The sequence below is a fragment of the Tamandua tetradactyla genome, chromosome 2, assembly GCF_023851605.1.
Source record: "Tamandua tetradactyla isolate mTamTet1 chromosome 2, mTamTet1.pri, whole genome shotgun sequence".
In the NCBI taxonomy this organism is placed as follows: Eukaryota; Metazoa; Chordata; class Mammalia; order Pilosa; family Myrmecophagidae; genus Tamandua; species Tamandua tetradactyla.
Genome location: NC_135328.1, coordinates 138,346,812 through 138,366,305, shown reverse-complemented (window position 1 = coordinate 138,366,305; position 19,494 = coordinate 138,346,812).

Below are 19,494 nucleotides of genomic sequence, written 5' to 3'. Positions count from 1 at the left end.
AAAGTTATTAAACATGGAACAACATGGATGGACCTTAAGGACATTATGCTGAGTAAGACTAGCCGGAAGCAAAAGGGCAAATACTGCATGGTCTCACAGATGTGAACTAACATTAGTGAATGAACTTGGAGAATTTCAGTTAAGAATAGAGACCATCAGGAGACAGAAATAGGGTAGATATTGGGTAATTGGAGCTGAAGGGATACAGATTGTACAACAGGACTGATTGTAAAAATTCAGAAATGGATAGCACAATACTACCGAACTGTAATGCAATAATGTTAGTACACTGAATGAAGCTGAATGTAAGCATGATAGAAGGAGGAAGCCTGGGGGTACAAATGAAATCAGAAGGAAAGATAGATGATAAAGACTGATACGGTATAATCTAGGAATGCTCAGAGTGTATAATGATAGTGACTAAATGTACAAATTTAAAAATGTTTTTGCATGAGGAAGAACAAAGGAATGTCAATACTGTAGGGTGTTGAAAATAGATGGTACTTAATATTTTAAAACTTTAACTTATGTGTGAGACTAAAGAAAAAATGTTTATTTGATACAAAATTTATATTTTGACTACTGCATTTCCTAAAATAACTTATTTGGACAGCTTAATTGAACACCATAAGTACATAGAACCTTGAGTAGGGCATGAGATTTTGTAGGTTTATCTAGAGTGATGCCCTGATAAATCCCAGAGTGATTTGAACCATGAATAAGAAAGTATTTGCAAAGTCCTCTTAGGGGAATGGTGAGAAAGGGGGAAAATCCAACTTTCCCAAGTGGAGAATTCCTGATATTCTCACAAGCAGTGGGAACAACCAAAGCAATAGGCTGAGCCCTCAATCTTGGAGTTTGTTCATATGAAACTTAACTCCACAAAGGATAGGTTAAGCTTACTTAAAATTAGGCCTAAGAGTCACCTCCAGAGAACCACTTTTGTTGCTCAGTTGTGGCCTCTCTCTCAGCCAATATGACAAGCAAACTCACTGCCCTCCCCCTCTCTACATGGGACATGACTCCCAGGGGTGTGGATCTTACTGGTAGCATGAGAGAGAAATCCTAAAATGAGCTGGGACTCAGCATCAAGGGATTGAGAAAATCTCCTCAACCAAAAGGGGGAAGAGTGAAATGAGACAAAATAAAGTGTCAATGGCTGAGAGACTCTAAATAGAGTTGAGAGGTTATCCTGGAGGTTTTTCTTATGCATTATACAGATATCAATTTTTGAGTTAAGGTGTAGTGGAGAGGCTGGAGAGAAGTGCCTGAAAATGTAGAGCTGTGTTTCAGTAGCCATGTTTCTTGAAGATGATTGTATAATAATATAGCTTTCACAATGTGACTGTGTGATTGTGAAAACCTTGTGTCTGATGGTCCTTTTATTTACATTATCAACAGATGAGTAAAACATATGGAATAAAAAGATAAATAAGAGGGGTAACAAATGTTAAAATAAATGTAGTAGATTGAAATGCTGGTGATCGGTGAGGGGGGTTATGGTATGTATGAATTTTTTTCTTTTTTCTTTTTATTTCTTTTTCAGGATTGATGTAAATGTTCTGAGAGGTGATCGTGGTGATGAGTACACAACTATGTGATGATATTGTGAGTTATTGTTTATATACCAAGAATGGCATGTTCATATGGTAAGAATGTTCATGTTTGTATGTTCTTATGCTTTAAAAATTTTTTAAAAAGGAAAAGAAAGTACAGCTTTGAGGAACATGGAAGGAACTCCTGGTGCCCTTCCTGGCGCCTCCTTCCCCCAACCCAGGGCCATTTGGAAATGAATTGAACAGACTTCTACACCCATGTCCATCAAGGCATTATCCACAGTTGCCAAAAGCCGGTGGTACCGCCAGTGTCCATGCTCAGAGAAATGGATAAACAAGATGTGGTCCCCACACCAATGGAATGTGATTCAGCCATAAAAAGGAATGAAATTCTGACACATGCAAGAACACGGGTGGACCTTGGGACATCATGTCACGTGAAATAAGTCAGACATGGAAGGACAAAGTATGTGATCTCACTGCTATGAAATAATTAGAGTAAGTAAATTCATAAAGTTAGAAAGGAGAATACAGGTTACCAGGAGCTGATATGGCAGTAGATTTTCTGTTTGGAAAGCTTTAGTAAAGATGGTGGTGATGGTGGCACAATGTTGTAAATATAATTAAGAGCACTGAATGTAGCTAAAAGAGCAGTGTTACATTATATATATATGCTGCTGGAATAAAAAATTTTTTAAAGTAAAAAAAACAAACCACACACACATAAAGAAATGAAAGTCATCCAAGTTGGAAAAGAAGTAAAGGTCTCATTATTTGCAGATGACATGATTGGGTATTTGAAAACCCCTCCAAAATGATGACAGAGTTATTTGATCTAATAAACAAATTCAGCAAAGTGACAGGATACAAGGCCAAGATGGCCACTTAACAATGTGCGCATTTTAGTTCGTCCTCCAGAACAACTACTAAATAACCACAAACAGTACAGAACAGCTCCCGGAGCCACGTCAGTGACTGGACTCACAGCATATCCCAGTCTGGACCAGCTGGACCAGCTGCAAGCCTCCCCAAAACTGTGAGTTCTGGAAGCCGTGGCCGCTGGTGCCCAGCGCCCCTCCCCCACAGGTGGCTTTCCAGAGGGAAAGGAAAGAGACTCTAAACCTGGTCACAGCAGAGTTCGCTCATTGGGCTCATGGAAAAAGAGGAAAGGGGAGGAACAGAGGTTTTAGTGGCTGTGTTTCTATGGAGACTTGGCAGCCTCTGGATTCAGTGGTGGGACTTCTCGGGCTGCAACTGCCCCAGGCATAGGCAGAAATGGCCTGCTTTCAGGGCTGTCTCCCACCTGTGCCTTCCCCAGGGGAGGGGTGAGGCCCAAGTCAGGTGGAATCCCTCTCTCAAGGAATTCAGACCCCAGGGCTTGGCAATTTGAAGCCATTAAAACCAGCCTGCAACCTCTCCTCCGTCTCCACCACACCTCCAGCAAGGAGAGTCTTCCAAAGTTAAAAGTGCCGCAACATCTTTTGCTGGTGTGACCCACAGGCAGATGTGCCACATACTGGGCAGGATAAGAAAAACAGAACTCAGAGACTTCACAGGAAAGTATTTTAACCTGCTGGGTCTCACCTTCAGGGAAAACTGATGCAGGTGACTCCTTACCCCTGACAGGAGGCCAGTTTAGTCCAAGAAAACCTGGCTGGAGTCTATACTACCTACATAGACCCTCCTAAGGGTGGGGAGGGAAAAGGTACCATAGAAGCAGGGCAAGAAAAAAGAAAACAAGAACTGAAAAATTATCCTCTGATAAACAAAACCTAAGCTAGAGGTCCAAAAAAAGCTGAACTGAAGGTCAAAAACAGATCAACAACAAATTCATCTAGCAAGAAAACCCTAGGTAAGAGAAGTGAAAGCAATCTCCAGAATAAACTAATTAAGGTAATTAAATGTCTAGATGCCAGCAAAAAATAACAAATCACACCAGGAAAATTGAAGATATGGCCCAGTCAAAGGAACAAACCAATAGTTCAAATGAGATACAGGAGTTGAAACAATTGACTCAGAATGCTTGAACAGACATGGAAAACCTCATCAAAAACCAAATCAATGAATTGAGGGAGGATATGAAGAAGGCAAGGAATGAACAAAAAGAAGAAATGGAACGTCTGAAAAAACAAATCACGGAACTTATGGGGGTGAAAGGTACAGTAGAAGAGATTAAAAAACAATGGAAACCTACAATGACAGATTTCAAGAGACAGAGGTTAGGATTAGTGAACTGGAGGATGGAAGATCTGAAATCTGACAAGATACAGAAACTATAGGGGAAAAAATGAAAAAATATGAGCAGGGACTCAGGGAACTGAATGATAATATAAAGCGCACAAATATACGTGTTGTGGGTGTCCTGGAAGGAGAAGAGAAAAGAAAAGGAGGAGAAAAACTAATGGAAGAAATTATCACTGAAAATTTCCCAACTCTTATGAAAGACCTAAAATTACAGATCCAAGAAGTGCAACGCACCCCAAAGAGAATAGATCCAAATAGACGTTCTCCAAGACACTTACTAGTCAGAATGTCAGAGGTCAAAGAGAAAGAGAGGATCTTGAAAGCAGCAAGAGAAAAGCAATCCATCACATACAAGGGAAACCCAATAAGACTATGTGTAGATTTCTCAGCAGAAACCAGGGAGGCAAGAAGACAGTAGGATGATATATTTAAATTACTAAAAGAGAAAAACTGCCAACCAAAAATTCTATACCCAGCAAAATTGTCCTTCAGAAATGAGGGAGAGATTAAAACATTTTCAGACAAAAAATCACTGAGAGAATTTGTGACCAAGAGACCAGCTCTGCAAGAAATACTAAAGGGAGCACTAGAGACAGATATGAAAAGACAGAAGAGAGAGGTGTGGAGAAGAGTGTAGAAAGAAGGAAAATTAGATATGACATATAAAATACAAAAGGCAAAATGGTAGAGGAAAGTACTACCCAAACAGTAATAACACTAAATGTTACCATTAACTCCCCAATCAAAAGACATAGACTGGCAGAATGGATTAAAAACAGGATCCTTCTATATGCTGTCTCCAGGAAACACATCTTAGACCCAAAGATAAACATAGGCTGAAAGTGAAAGGTTGGGAAAAGATATTTCATGCAAATAACAACCAGAAAAGAGCAGGAGTAGCTATACTAATATCCAACAAATTAGACTTCAAATGTAAAACAGTTAAAAGAGACAAAGAAGGATACTATGTACTAATAAAAGGAACAATTCAACATGAAGACATAACAATCATAAATATTTATGTACCGAACAAGAATGCCCCAAAATACATGAGGCAAACACTGAAAAGGGAAACAGACACATCTACCATAAGAGTTGGAGACTTCAATTCCCCACTCTCATCAATGGATGAACATCTAGACAGAGGATCAATAAAGAAACAGAGAATTTGAATATTACAATAAATGAGCTAGACTTAACAGACATTTATAGGACATTACACCCCACAACAGCAGGATACATCTCTTTCTCAAGTGCTCATGGATCATTCTCAAAGATAAACCATATGCTGGGTCACAAAGCAAGTGTCAACAAATTTAAAAAGATTGAAATCATACACAACACTTTCTCGGATCAAAAAGGAATGAAGTTGGAAATCAATAATAGGCAGAGCACCAGAAAATTCACAAATATGTGGAGGTTCAACAACACACTCTTAAACAACCAGTAGGTCAAAGAAGAAATTACAAGAGAAATCAGTATATCTCAAAGCAAATGAAAATGAAAATACAACATATCAAAACTTATGGGATGCAGCAAAGGCAGTGCTAAGAGGGAAATTTATTGCCCTAAATGCCTATATCAAAAAAGAAGAAAGGACAAAAATACAGAAATTAACTGTCCACTTGGAAGAACTGGAGAAAGAACAGCAAACTAACCCCAAAGCAAGCAAAAAGAAAGAAATAACAAAGATTAGAGCAGAAATAAATGAAACTGAGAACATGAAAACAACTGAGAAAATCAATAAAACCAGAAGTTGGTTCTATGAGAAAATCAATAAGATTGATGGGCCCTTAGCAAGATTGACAAAAAGAAGAAGAGAGAGGATGCAAATAAATAAGATCAGAAATGGAAAAGGAGACATAACCACTGACCCCACAGAAATAAAGGAGGTAATAACAGGATACTATGAACAACTTTATGCCAATAAATACAACAGTGTAGATGAAATGGACAACTTCTTAGAAAGGCATGAACAACCAACTTTGACTCAAGATGAAATAGATGACCTCAACAAACCAATCACAAGTAAATAAATTGAATCAGTCATTAAAAAGCTTCCCAAAAAGAAAAGTCCAGGACCAGACGGCTTCACATGTGAATTCTACCAAACACTCCAGAAAGAATTAGTACCAATCCTGCTCAAACACTTCAAAAAAATCACCCTCATACCAAAACCAGGCAAAGATATTACAAAAAAAGAAAACTACAGACCAATCTCTCTAATGAATATAGATGCAAAAATCCTCAACAAAATTCTAGCAAATCGAATCCGGCAACACATTAAAAGAATTATACATCATGACCAAGTAGGATTCATCCCAGGTATGCAAGGATGTTTCAACATAAGAAGATCAATTAATGTAATACACCACATCAACAAATCAAAGCAGAAAAATCACATGATCATCTCAATTGATGCAGAGAAGGTATTTGACAAAATCCAACATCCTTTCCTTTTGAAAACACTTCAAAGGATAGGAATACAAGGGAACCTCCTTAAAATGATAAAGGGAATAGATGAAAAACCCACAACTAATATCATCCTCAATGGGGAAAAACTGAAAACTTTCCCCCTAAGATCAGGAACAAGACAAGGATGTCCACTATCACCACTGTTATTCAACATTGTGTTGGAAGTTCTAGCCAGAGAAATTAGACAAGAAAAAAAAATACAAGGCATCAAAATTGGAAAGGAAGAAGTAAAACTATCACTGTTTGTAGATGATATGATGCTATACGTCAAAAACCCTGAAAAATCCACAGCAAAACTACTAGAGCTAATAAACGAGTACAGCAAAGTGGCAGGTTACAAGATCAACATTCAAAAATCTGTAGTGTTTCTATACACTAGTAATGAACAATCTGAGGGGGAAATCAAGAAAGGAATTCCATTTACAATTGCAACTAAAAGAATAAAATACTTAGGAATAAATTTAACTAAAGAGACAAAAGATCTATACAAAGAAAACTACAAGAAACTGTTAGAAGAAATCACAGAAGACCTAAATAGATGGAAGAGCATACCATGTTCATGGATTGGAAGACTAAATACAGTTAAGATGTCAATTCTACCTAAATTGATTTACAGATTCAATTGAATACCAATCAAAATCCCAACAACTTACTTTTCAGAAATAGAAAAACCAATAAGCAAATTTATCTGGAAGGGCAGTGTGCAACGAATTGCTAAAAGTATCTTGAGGAAAAAAAACGAAGCTGGAGGTCTCACGCTGCCTAACTTTAAGGCATATTATGAAGCCACAGCAGTGAAAACAGCATGGTACCGGCATAAAGATAGATATATTGACCAATGGAATTGAATAGAGTGCTCAGATATAGACCCTTTCATCTATGGACATTTGATCTTTGATAAGGCAGTCAAACCAACTCACCTGGGACAGAGCAGTCTCTTCAATAAATGGTGCCTAGAGAACTGGATATCCATATGCAAAAGAATGAAAGAGGACCTGTATCTCACACCCTATACAAAAGTTAACTCAAAATGGATCAAAGATCTAAACATCAGGTCTAAGACCATAAAACAGTTAGAGGAAAATATAGGGAAATATCTTTTAAATCTTATAATTGGGTTTTCGACATATAGTATCATATCATCTGCAAACAGTGATAGTTTCACTTCTTCCTTTCCAATTTTGATGCCTTGTATTTCTTTTTCTTGTCTAATTGCTCTGGCTAGAACTTCCAACACAATGTTGAATAACAGTGGTGATAGTGGACATCCTTGTCCAATATCCTTTATAGACCTTACACCTAAAGCAAGGACACTGAAGAAAGAAATAAATAAATAGGAACTCCTCAAAATTAAACACTTTTGTACATCAAAGAACTTCATCAAAAAAGTAAAAAGACAGCCTACACAATGGGAGACAATATTTGGAAATTACATATCAGATAAAGGTCTAATATCCAAAATTTATAAAGAGATTGCTCAACTCAACAACAAAAAGACAGCCAATCCAATTACAAAATGGGAAAAAGACTTGAACAGACAACTCTAAGAAGAGGAAATACAGATGGCCAAAAGGCACATGAAGAGATGTTCAACGTCCCTGGGCATTAGAGAAATGCAAATCAAAACCACAATGAGATATCATCTCACACCCACCAGAATGGCCATTATCAACAAAACAGAAAATGACAAGTGCTGGAGAGGGTGTGGAGAAAGAGGCACACTTATTCACTGTTGGTGGGAATGTCAAATGGTGCAACCACTGTGGAAGACAGTTTGGCGGTTCCTCAAAAAGCTGAATATAGAATTGCCATATGACCCAGCAATACCATTGCTAGGTATCTACTCAGAGGACATAAGGGCAAAGACACAAATGGACATTTGCACAGCAATGTTTATAGCAGCATTATTTACAATTGCAAGGAAATGGAAACAGCCAAAATGTCCATCAACAGATGAGTGGCTAAACAAACTGTGGTATATACATACGATGGAATATTATGCAGCTTTAAGACAGAATAAGCTTATGAAGTATGTAACAACATGGATGGACCTTGAGAACATTATGCTGAGGGAGACTAGCCAAAAACTAAAGGACAAATACTGTTTGGACTCATTGATATGAACTGACATTGGTGAATAAACTTGGAATATTTTGTTCATAACAGAGACCACCAGGAGATAGAAATAGGGTAAGATATTGGGTAATTGGATCTGAAGGGATACAGATTGTGCAACAGGACTGGATACAAAAACTCAGAAATGGACAGCACAATACTACCTAACTGTAATATAATTATGTTAAAACACTGAATGAAGCTGCATGTGAAAATGATAGAGGGAGGAGGGCTGGGGACATAAATGAAATCAGAAAGAAAGATAGATGTTAAAGATTGAGATGGTATAACCTAGAATGCCTAGAGTGTACAATAATAGTGAAATGTACAAGGTACAATTTTAAAAATGTTTTTGCATGAAGAAGAACAAAGGAATGTCATTATTGCAGGGTACTGAAAATAGATGGTAATTAATATTTTAAAATGTCACCTTCTGTGTGAGACTAAAGCAAAAAATGTTTATTAGTTACAAAATTTATATTTTGACTAGTGCTTCTCCTAATATAACTTATGTAGATAGTTTTATTGAACGCCATTAAGTACTTGGAATTTCAGGTAGGGCATGAGATTTTGCTGGTTTGTCCAGAATGATGCCCCAGTGAATCCCAGAGTGATTCGATCAGTGGCTGGAAAAGTATCTGCAAAGCCCCCTTTGAGGAGTGGTGAGAACGGGGAGAAATTCAACTTCCCCAAGTTGAATTCTTGATATTCTCACAAGCAGTGTGGACAACCAAAGCTATAGGCAGAGTTTGGGGTTTGTTCATATGAAACTTAACCCCACAAAGGATAGGTCAAGCCTACTTAAAATTTAGGCCTAAGAGTCACCCCCAAGAGAGCCTCTTTTGTTGCTCAGATGTGGCCCCTCTCTCCAGCCAACACAACGAGCAGTCTCACCACCCTACCCCTCTCTACGTGGGACATGACTCCCGGGGGTGTGGACTTTCCTGGCAACGTGGGACAGAGATCTTGGAATGAACAGAGACTCAGCATCAAGGAATTGACAAAAACCCTAGAATGAGCTGAGACTTAGCATCAAGGGATTGAGAAAACCTTCTTGACCAAAAGGGAGAAGAGGAAAATGAGACAAAGTGTCAATGGCTGAGAGATTCCAAACAGAGTCGAGAGGTTATCCTGGAGGTTATTCTAATGTATCAAGTAGATATCATCTTGTTATTCAAGACGTAATGGAGAGGCTGGAAGGAACTGCCTGAAAATGTAGAGCTGTGTTCCAGTAGCCATGTTTCTTGAGGATGATTGAATAATGATATAGCTGTCACAAGTGACTGTGTGATTGTGAAAACCTGTCTGATGCTCCTTTTACCCACCTTGTCAACAAAGGAGTAGAACATATGGAATAAAAATAAATAATAGGGGAAACGAATGCTAAAATAAACTCATTTTAAATGCTAGTGATCAATGAAAGCAAAGGGTAAGGGGTATGGTAGGTATAATCTTTTTTTTTTCTTTCCTGTGTTCATTTTATTTCTTTTTCTTTTGTCTTTTTATTTCTTTTTCTGAATTAATGCAAATGTTCTAAGAAATGATGAATATGCATTTCTTAGAACTAAGTGATGATATTGTGAATTACTGATTGTACGTTGTTTTATTTTGTTTATTTTTTTATTAATAAATAAATTTTTTAAAAAGTGACAGGATACACATAAAAATCATTAGAGTTTCTATACACTAGTAATGAGCTATCCAAGGAGGTAATTAAGAAAAAAATCCATTCATAAGACCAACTAAAAGTATCAAGTATCTAGGAATAATCTCAACCAAGGAAGTGAAGGACCTCTACACAGAAAACTACAAAACTTTGCTGAAAGAAACCAAAGAAAACCTAAATAGGTGGAAGGCTAAATGTCATTAAGATGTCAATTCTATCCAAATGGATCTACAGATTCAATGCAATACCAATCAAAATTCCAATAATATACTTTTCAGAATTGGAAAAGTTAGTTATAAAATTTATTTGGAGGGGAAAGTGGTCTTGAATAGCCAGAAACATCCTGAAAAAGAAGAGTTAAGTGGGAGGAGCCACATTTCCTAACTTTAAAGTTTTATTATAAAGCCACAATGCTCAAAACAGCATATGTTGGCATAAAGATAGACATATTAATCAATGGAATGGAAATTAGAGTTCAGAAATAGACCTTCAGTCCTACTGTCAATTGATTTTTGACCAGTTTCCCAAATCCACTGAACTGGGACTGAATAGTCTGTTCAATTAATGATGTTGGGAGAACTGGATATTCTCATCCAAAGGTATGAAAAAGACTGCGATCTCACATCTAATACAAAAATTAACTCAAAGTGGATCAAAGACCTAAATATAAGAGCCAGTACCATAAAACTGCTAGAATAAAATATAGGGAAATATCTTCAAGACCCAGTGATACGATACTATCTGATGGTAGCACAACATTGTAAATACATTGTACAAAAATGAGTGTCAGTATGGTTGAGGGAGGAGTCCTGGGGCACATATGACACCAGAAGAAAAGACAGAGGGTAAGGACTGGGACAGTATAACATCGTGATGCCTAGTGTGGACAGTGATGATAATTAAATGTACAAATATTAGAAAGTTTTTGCATGAAGAAAAAGTAATGAATGTCAACATTGCAAGGTGTTGAAAATGGGACAGTATATGGAAAAAATATAATCAATGCAAACTAGAGTGTATAGTTAACAGTAACATTGTCATATGCTTCCATTGAATGTAACAAAGGCAATATGCCAAAGTTAAATGTCAATAGGCAGGGGATATGGGGGAGAGGTATGGGATTCTCTGTGGAAGAAATGGAAATGTCATCATATGAGTTGTAGTGGTGAAAGCCTGGCTATGCGATTATACCAGGAACCATTAATTTTTCCTTAAGTTGGATTATATGATGGGCAAACAAAACTGTTTAAAAATGTACAGAAAGATAAAAATGCTAGAGAAAATTAGGAGAGAAAGATGTACCTCTTCATTGTTGGTAGAAAAGTAGAGTGATGCAGTCCCTCTGGAGGGCAGTGTTGTGGCTTCACAGGAGGTTGCTGTATGATCCTGCAACCCAAGAATTAGGTGTATTCTTGGAGGAACTGAGTGTGGGGCTACAAATGGACATTTGCACACTGCTGCTTAAGGTGGCAGTGTTCCCAGTTTGCAATGGATGGAAGTGGCCTAAAGGTACATCGACTGAAGAATGGAAGGGCAATTGTGGTGTATACAGACAAGAGACTATTGAGCAGCTGCAAGGAGTGAGTTGTGAGGCATACAACTAAGCAAATGAATCTTGAGGACAGCATGTTGAAGGAAATAAGTCAGAAACAAAAAGACAAATATTAATAATGCCTCACTAATATGGACTAACTACAATGTACAAATTGAGAATTGAATTCAACAGCATAGGTTATCAGGTGAAGACCTATTGTAAAGTTTCTTAGATTGTAAAATCTAACAGCAGTCACATTTATTCTGGAGTTGTAACTGTTATTTCTAAATTCTGAGATTTTTTTGTCTATTCCCTGGAACTTCAGGCATCTGTGTGACTCCTGAGACTCAGAGGTAGAATTCTGCAGCTGAAAAAGTCAGCATTACCCCACAGAGCAACTGTTAAAAATACTGAAAAAGTGATCAGACTTTAAAAATTACAGATATGAATGAAGCTGATCTGAGCAGGACTGAGGTAAATCAGACTAAAGGGTAAAGGAAGATTTTGATTGTATTTCAAAACTTCAACTTCTGTGTGAGACCAAAGGAGGAAATGTTTATTTGGTGCAAAATTTATATTTTTGGTAGAACATTGTCTAATTTAGCTTGTATGATCAGCTTATTTGAACACCATAACTACATGGAACCTTGAATTTGCTGATTTGTACAGGTTGGTGTGATGCTCTGATACATCCCAGAGTAATGTATCAGGGGGAAGAAGATTAAAAAGTATTTGCAAAATTCCTTTGAGGAACTGGGAAGAGGTAGAACTATTAAACTTTCCCATCTGAGGAAGACCAAATGTTCTTGCAATCATTGAGAACTGCCAATTTGATGGGGCTGGCCCTCAATCTTGGGGATTGCCCTTATGAAACTTATTCCTGCAAAGGAGTAGATAAGCCAATTTATGATTATGCCTAAGAATCACCCCTCAGAGAACGTCTTTTGTTGCTCAGATGTGGCCTCTCTAAGACAAATAAGCAGGTGAACTTACTGCCCTTCCCACTATGTGGAACATGACTCCCAGGGGTGTTAATCTCCTTGGCAACATGGGGCAGACTCCTGAGGATGAGCCTGGCCCTGGCATCATAGGATTGAGAAAGACTACTTGGCCAAAAGGGGGAAGATAAATGAAACAAAGTAAAGTTTCAGTGACTGAGAGATTTCAAATAAAGTGGGGATATCATTATGGAGCTTATTCTTATGCAGTATATAGCTATCCCTTTTCGGTATTTGGTGTAGTGGAGTAGCTAAAGGGAAATACCCAAAACTGCCACACTGTAATCCAACAGCTTTGATCCTTGAAGATGATTGAACTATGGAGCCTTTAAGGTGTGATCATGTGATTGTGAAAGCCTTGTGACTGACACTCCCTTTATCCAATGTATGGACAAATGAATAAGAAAAAAAAGATGAAAAAAAAAACCATAAACAATGGGAGGGAAGGGAGTACGAGATTTTTTTTTTTCACTTTTATTCTTATTTTTGTTATTTTTGGAGTAATGAAATGTTCAAACATTTATTGTGATGATGAATGCACATCACAATATGATACTGTGAAACACTGATTGTACAATTTGAATGATTACATGGGATGTGTATATATATTATATCACAATAAAATTGTATTTAAAAAAAGACCTACTGAGAGGAGGTAGCTTCTTATACCATACACTTAAAGCACAAACAATTAAAGAAAAAAATAGATAGATAGGAGGCCCTTAAGACTAAATACTTCTGTGGTTCAAAGGACTTTGTCAAAAGGGTAAAAAGGCAGCCAACTCAATAGGAGAAAATATTTGGTAAACACACATCTGTTAAGAGTTTGATATCCAGTAGATAAAAAGAAATTTTACAACTCAACAATAAAAAGACACATACAAAAACAATAATTATAAAATGGGCAAAAGACGTGAAGAGACATTTCTACAAAGAGGAAATACGATTGGCTGAAAAGCCCATGAAAAGATGTCCATCTTCATTAGCTTTTAGGGAAATGCAAATCAAAACCACAGTGAGATATCATCTCACACCTATAAAAATGGCCACTATTAAACAAACAGGAAACTACAAGTGTTGGAGAGAATATGAAGAAATAGGAACACTTAATCAGTGATAATGGGAATGTAAAATGGTACAGCCACTGTGTAAGACAGTCTGGTGGTTACTCAGAAAACTAAATATTGAGTTGCCTTATGACTCAGCAATTCTGCCACTTGGAGTATATCCAGAAGATATGAAAGCAGGGACACAAACAGACATTTTCACACTGATCTTCATAATGACATTATTTACAATTTATGAAAGATGGAAACAATCCAAGTGTTCATCAATTGATGGATGGATAAACAAAATGTGGTACATAAATATGATGAATATTACTCAGCAGCGGGAAAGAAGGAAGTTGTGAAACATGCAACAACATGGATGAACCTTGAGGGCATAATCCAGAGTTAAATATGTCAGGCACAAAAGGACAAATATTGTATGATTTCACTAATATGAACTAAATAGAATATGTAAACTCATAGACATAAAAATTAGAATATAGGCTATCAAGAGATAGAGCAAGGCTAGAAAATGGGGAGTGGTTGCCTAACACGTACAGGATTTTTAACAAGGTTAAGCATAAATGTTTGGAACTGGTTAGAGGTGAGGGTAGTTTGTAATTGGGAATATAGGTAACAGTCTGAATAAGTAATAATCTGCTGCATTGTAGCTGAATTTGGTTGAAAGAAGTTGTTTTGTGTCATATTTGTCACCAAAAGGAAAGCTAGAGGTTAAAATATGGGATTGTATAGCATAGCGAACCTTTTGGTGGATGTTGTTAATGATTGACACTACAAATATAAGTAGATCTTTTCATGAACTAGTACAAATGTATGACACTTGTATGAAGAGCTAATAATAGAATGATATATGGGATAAAAGTACCTATTGCAAGCTATACTCTATAGTTAACATAATATCTTAATATTCTTCAATCAACGGTAACAATGTACCACACCAACACTAGTGGTCAATAATGGGGGAGAGGATAAGGGGTATGGGGTGTTTTGGGTTTTCTTTTTTTTAATGTCTATTTGCTATTTTTCTTTTTGGCATAATGAGAATGGTCTAAAATTGAGTATGGTGACCGTTGCACAATTAGGTGATGATGCTGTGAAGCACTGATGGATGGATTTCATGGTGTGCTAGTTTAAAGCTGTGTATGTACCCCAGAAAATGCCATGATCTTTCAGTCCATTCCTGTGGGGCAGGCCTGTGGTGGGTGGAGCCTTTTGATTAGGTTGTTTCAATTGAGATTTGACCCACCCAATTCAGGCGGACCGTAATCATTTATTGGAGTCCTTTGTGAGAGGATAAGAGGCAGAAGATGTCAAGAAAACTCAGAGAGAAACACTCGAAGAGGGAGTTCACAGAAAGAGAAACAACCAGGGAGAGCTGGGAGAGAAAAGTCCCTGGAGGAACTGACAGAGCCACTGAAACCTGAACCCAGGAGAGAAGGACCAGCAGATGCCATGCAACAGAGGCATTCCAGATGCCAGAGACCTTTCTTTGGAAAAAGTAACCTCCTATTGATGCCTTAATTTGGACATTTTCATGGCCTTAGAACAGTACATTTGTAAGCTAATAAATCTCCATTTTAAAAGACAACCCATTTCTGGAAAATTGCATTCTGGCAGTTGTAGCAAAACAAAACATATGGTATGTGAATATAGCTCAATATAATTTGCAATTTAAAAAGAAGAAGAAGAAAGCTCTCAAATCAGAGACCCAACTTCACAACTGGAGGATATAAAAAAAGAGGAGTAAACTAAACCCTAAGCTAGCAGGAGGAAGAAAATAACAAAGATTAGATTGAAGATAAACGACATATAGAAATAAAAAACACAATAGAGAGAATCAACAAGATCAGAAGTTGGTTCTTTGAAAATATTTAAACTCAAAGAAAAAGAGAAAGAGGGTGAAATAACAAAAATTAGATATGGAAGGAGGATATTACTGTTGACCTCATAGTAATAAAAGGATCATAATAGGATAATAAGAAAAATTGCACACCAACAAACTAGATAACCTAGATGAAATGGACAAATTCGTAGAAACACACAGACTACCAACACTAACTCAAGAAAAAATAGCTCTCAACAGATGAATAACTAGTAAAGAGATTGAATCAGTGTTTTAGAGTTCTCTAGGGAAACAGGAGATATCTGTAAATATGATATCTGTAAAAGTGTCTCATACAACTGTGGGGATTCTTCAGACCAAATTCAGTAGGGTAAACTGCAAGGTGACAGCTCCAGTGAAGGATGTCAGTGGAGAGAGGCTGAAGAGGCTGGAGAGGCTGACTGCTAAAACAGAGAGAGATTCTCTCTTTTGACTTCTCCTTTAAAGCCTCCAACTGATTAGATTAAATGTGACTAACTGGGACACACTCCCCTTGGCCAATTGCAGATGTAATCAGTCATGGATGCAATCAGTGTGCTTATGGTTTAATAAACCAGCCTTCTGGCTTGCCAACCAGCCATGAAATGTCCTTGACCAGACCACTGGGCACCATTACCTGGCCAAGCTGACACATGAACTTAACCATAACAGTCCACCTCTTGTCAACTTGGCAGCTATACATATCACCTTAAACAAAACTTAATTTCTAAATAGAACACAATAACAGACATTTTTTTTCACCTAACCATACTTAACTGTCCTGTGAACAATCAGAAACACACTAAATCTCTCCAAAATAAGGTGCAAGTCCTTGGGTAATATTCACTTTTAAATTGGATACTCTATAACTTAAATACTATGACACGAACAATACTACTTATGTCATATGATAAGGGGATAAGATAGAGAAGGAAACAAAGGTATTTGCTTTATATAAAATACCAACATACTCATAACAAAGCAAGGAATAATATTCATACCATTATAGTTCTCATTTTGGTAATTGGTCACATGCTCATAGTTCATATTTATCACTGTCTTCTTCCAGCACCCGTGCTATGTTCCCTTTACCCTCAGCAAGCACTTCAGCTGGCCATGGTTCTTTGCCTGGTGAGGTGATCCAAATCTTCATTCCTGAAGTTTCTGGGCCATTGGTAGTCCAGGATGGATTGAGTTGTCGCACTTTTCCATTGACCTTAATCACTGGGCATGGTAGTACTAAGAGATTCCGTAGGGGATTTCCTCTATTTCTGGCAAACTCCTCTTTACCTCCATTGTATACTTGCAATACTATTTCCCCTTATAGTCAGGATCAGTCACCCAAGACAGAACAGTAATCCCCTTCATTGCTAATTGATTCAGAGGCATGAGAAGCCCAAAGTGAGAAGGTGGCAGTGTTACATTCCAGTATAATGGAACCACTGTTGCGTTTCTGGTAGGATACTCCTCCTTCTTTTGGAACTAAGACCTATAGACTAGCAGAGCTTAAGACTGCAGAGACAGGAAATGAAAATTTTTCTATTGGATCATTAGGATGATAATGAATGGTGTCACTCCCATTTTTACCCCTTAATTCCTGGACCTGTGATTCCTGGCTATGGGAGAAATAGCACTCATGGTCAGGTTCATGTGTCAACTTGACCAAGTGGTGGTACCTACTTGTCTGGTTGGGTAAGTGCTGGCCTGTCTGTTGTGATGAGGACATTTCACAGAATTAAATCATGATCATGTCAGCCGCATCCACAGCTGATTCCATTTGTAATCAGCCAGGGGGAGTGTCTTCTGCAATGAGTGATCCTTAATCTAATCTCTGGAAGCGTTTTAAGGAGGATTCAGAAGAGACAAGCTCTTCTTCCTGCTTCGGCTGGCGAGCCTCTTCTGTGGAGTTACTCTCCATTGGTATCGTCAACTTCACAGCATTCCCTGCAGATTTTGGACTCTCCACAGTTATGTGAGACATTTTTATAAATTTTATATTTGTGAGTGTGTCCTGTTGATTTTGTTTCTCGTGAGAACCCTAACACAATTTAGTACCAGGAATGGTTCTTAAGAAACAGAATCTTAAAAATGGGTTTGTATGATTGATTTTCTACTCTGACTTGACTCAAAGGCACTAAGGACTCTGGTTCCCATAATTAGAATGACACTCCCAATCCATGGAGTGAGTTTGCAAAAGAGATAGTCAAAATATCACCATTCGATTCTCCTAATGCTTCGCCTGTACGAAGCCAGGCTCTGAGGGATAATGTTTTTGACACCTTTATGGAGTTTTGTGGAAATAAGAGGTATAGAGATGTTGGCTGGTTGTTGTTAGATCACTGGATATATTAAGTAGTGAAAGGGGTGGGCTTAAAGCTTAAACGAGAAGCTTAAGCACTGTCTGACAGATGTAGAAGTTTCTTTGTGTATCCTGAAGGAAAATCTTATTTCTTATAGCTGTAGACTTGAGATCTCTGAAAATCAGACTCAGAATCTTATTGTTAGAGGAGGAACTTTACAATGTAAACTGAAATTTCAATGTTGCATGGCATCTGCCATTAAAGCGAGGGCATTAATTGGAAAGGAGTAGGACCCTGAAAAATGGGAGGGTGACATATGGATTGATAATGATATCCAGGGTGAGGATGAAACCTTAGGTCATGCTGAGTCTTCTCTAGATAACCCTGTAATAGTCTTTCCTGAGAACATAGCCACCCCACCTCCAGCCTGCCTTGAGGAATTGGCCACCCAACCTCCTCCTGAGGGGATTAGCCCTAGAGTGATTAATCCTGTTTCACCAGATGAAACTGCAAATGAATGCCCTGACAAATGGCTTGGAAGATACTTTTAATTCTCTTCATGACCCACCCCACCAATTCTCATTTTTTCCAGACCTATAACTAAACTAAAGTCCCAACATACCCCTAAAGGTGAGGTACAAGGTATCACACTTGAAGAGGTATGTTATACTCCGAAAGAACTGTGTGAGTTTTCCAATTTATATAGACAGAAATCAGGGGAATATGTGTGGCAATGGATTTTAAGGGTGTGGGATAATGGTGGGAGGACTATAAGGCTGGATCAGGCTGAATTATAGATATGGGCCCAGTAAGTAGAGATTTGCATTCAGTGTTATAACTCCAGAGGTTAGAAAAGGTATTAACAGTTTGTTTGGATGGTTGGTTGAAACATGGATTAAAAGGTGGCTGACATTACCTAAGGTTGAAATGCCAGAACTGCCCTGGTATAATATAGATGAAGGGATCCAGAGTCTTAGAGAGATTAGAATGTTAGAGTGGATTTATCATGCAAAGCCTGCTCTTACACCCCAGGAATGTCTGGAGGATGCACTTTTTACCAGAAGAGTGAGAAATAAATTTGTGAGACTAGTGCCATCATCCCTGAAGAGCTCTGTAGTTGCACTTCTCTGTAGGTCAGATATTACTGTAGGAACTGCTGTCACTGAGCAGGAATCCTTAAACACAGTGGAGATGACTAGATCCTGAGTTGGGAGAAGCCAGGTGGCAGCACCTAATCACCAAAGACAGAGAAGACGTGGCTATTATAATAGACAGCAAACTCAAAGCAAAAGTCAAAATTGTATGACTCACAGAGATTTGTGGCATTGGCTAGTAAATCATGGGGTACCTAGAAATACAATAGATTGGCAGTCTACTAAATTCTTGTTTGAGCTGTATAAACAAAAGAGTTCTAAGTCAAGTGACCAGAAGTCTAAACTGAATTACAAAAGCACAGAGTCATGGTCCCTTAATCAATTTCCAGACTTCAGACAGTTTACAGACCCAGAGCCCCTTGAATGAAGGGGAGACCAAGTCCATTTGGGGGAGAACCCTGTTACACTGCCACAAATTTATACTGCCAATCTTCCTCCAAGCCTTCCCCAAGAAGACTGATGGCCTTTTACCAGGGTAACTGTGCACCGGGGAAAAGGAAATGATCAGATATTTCGGGGAT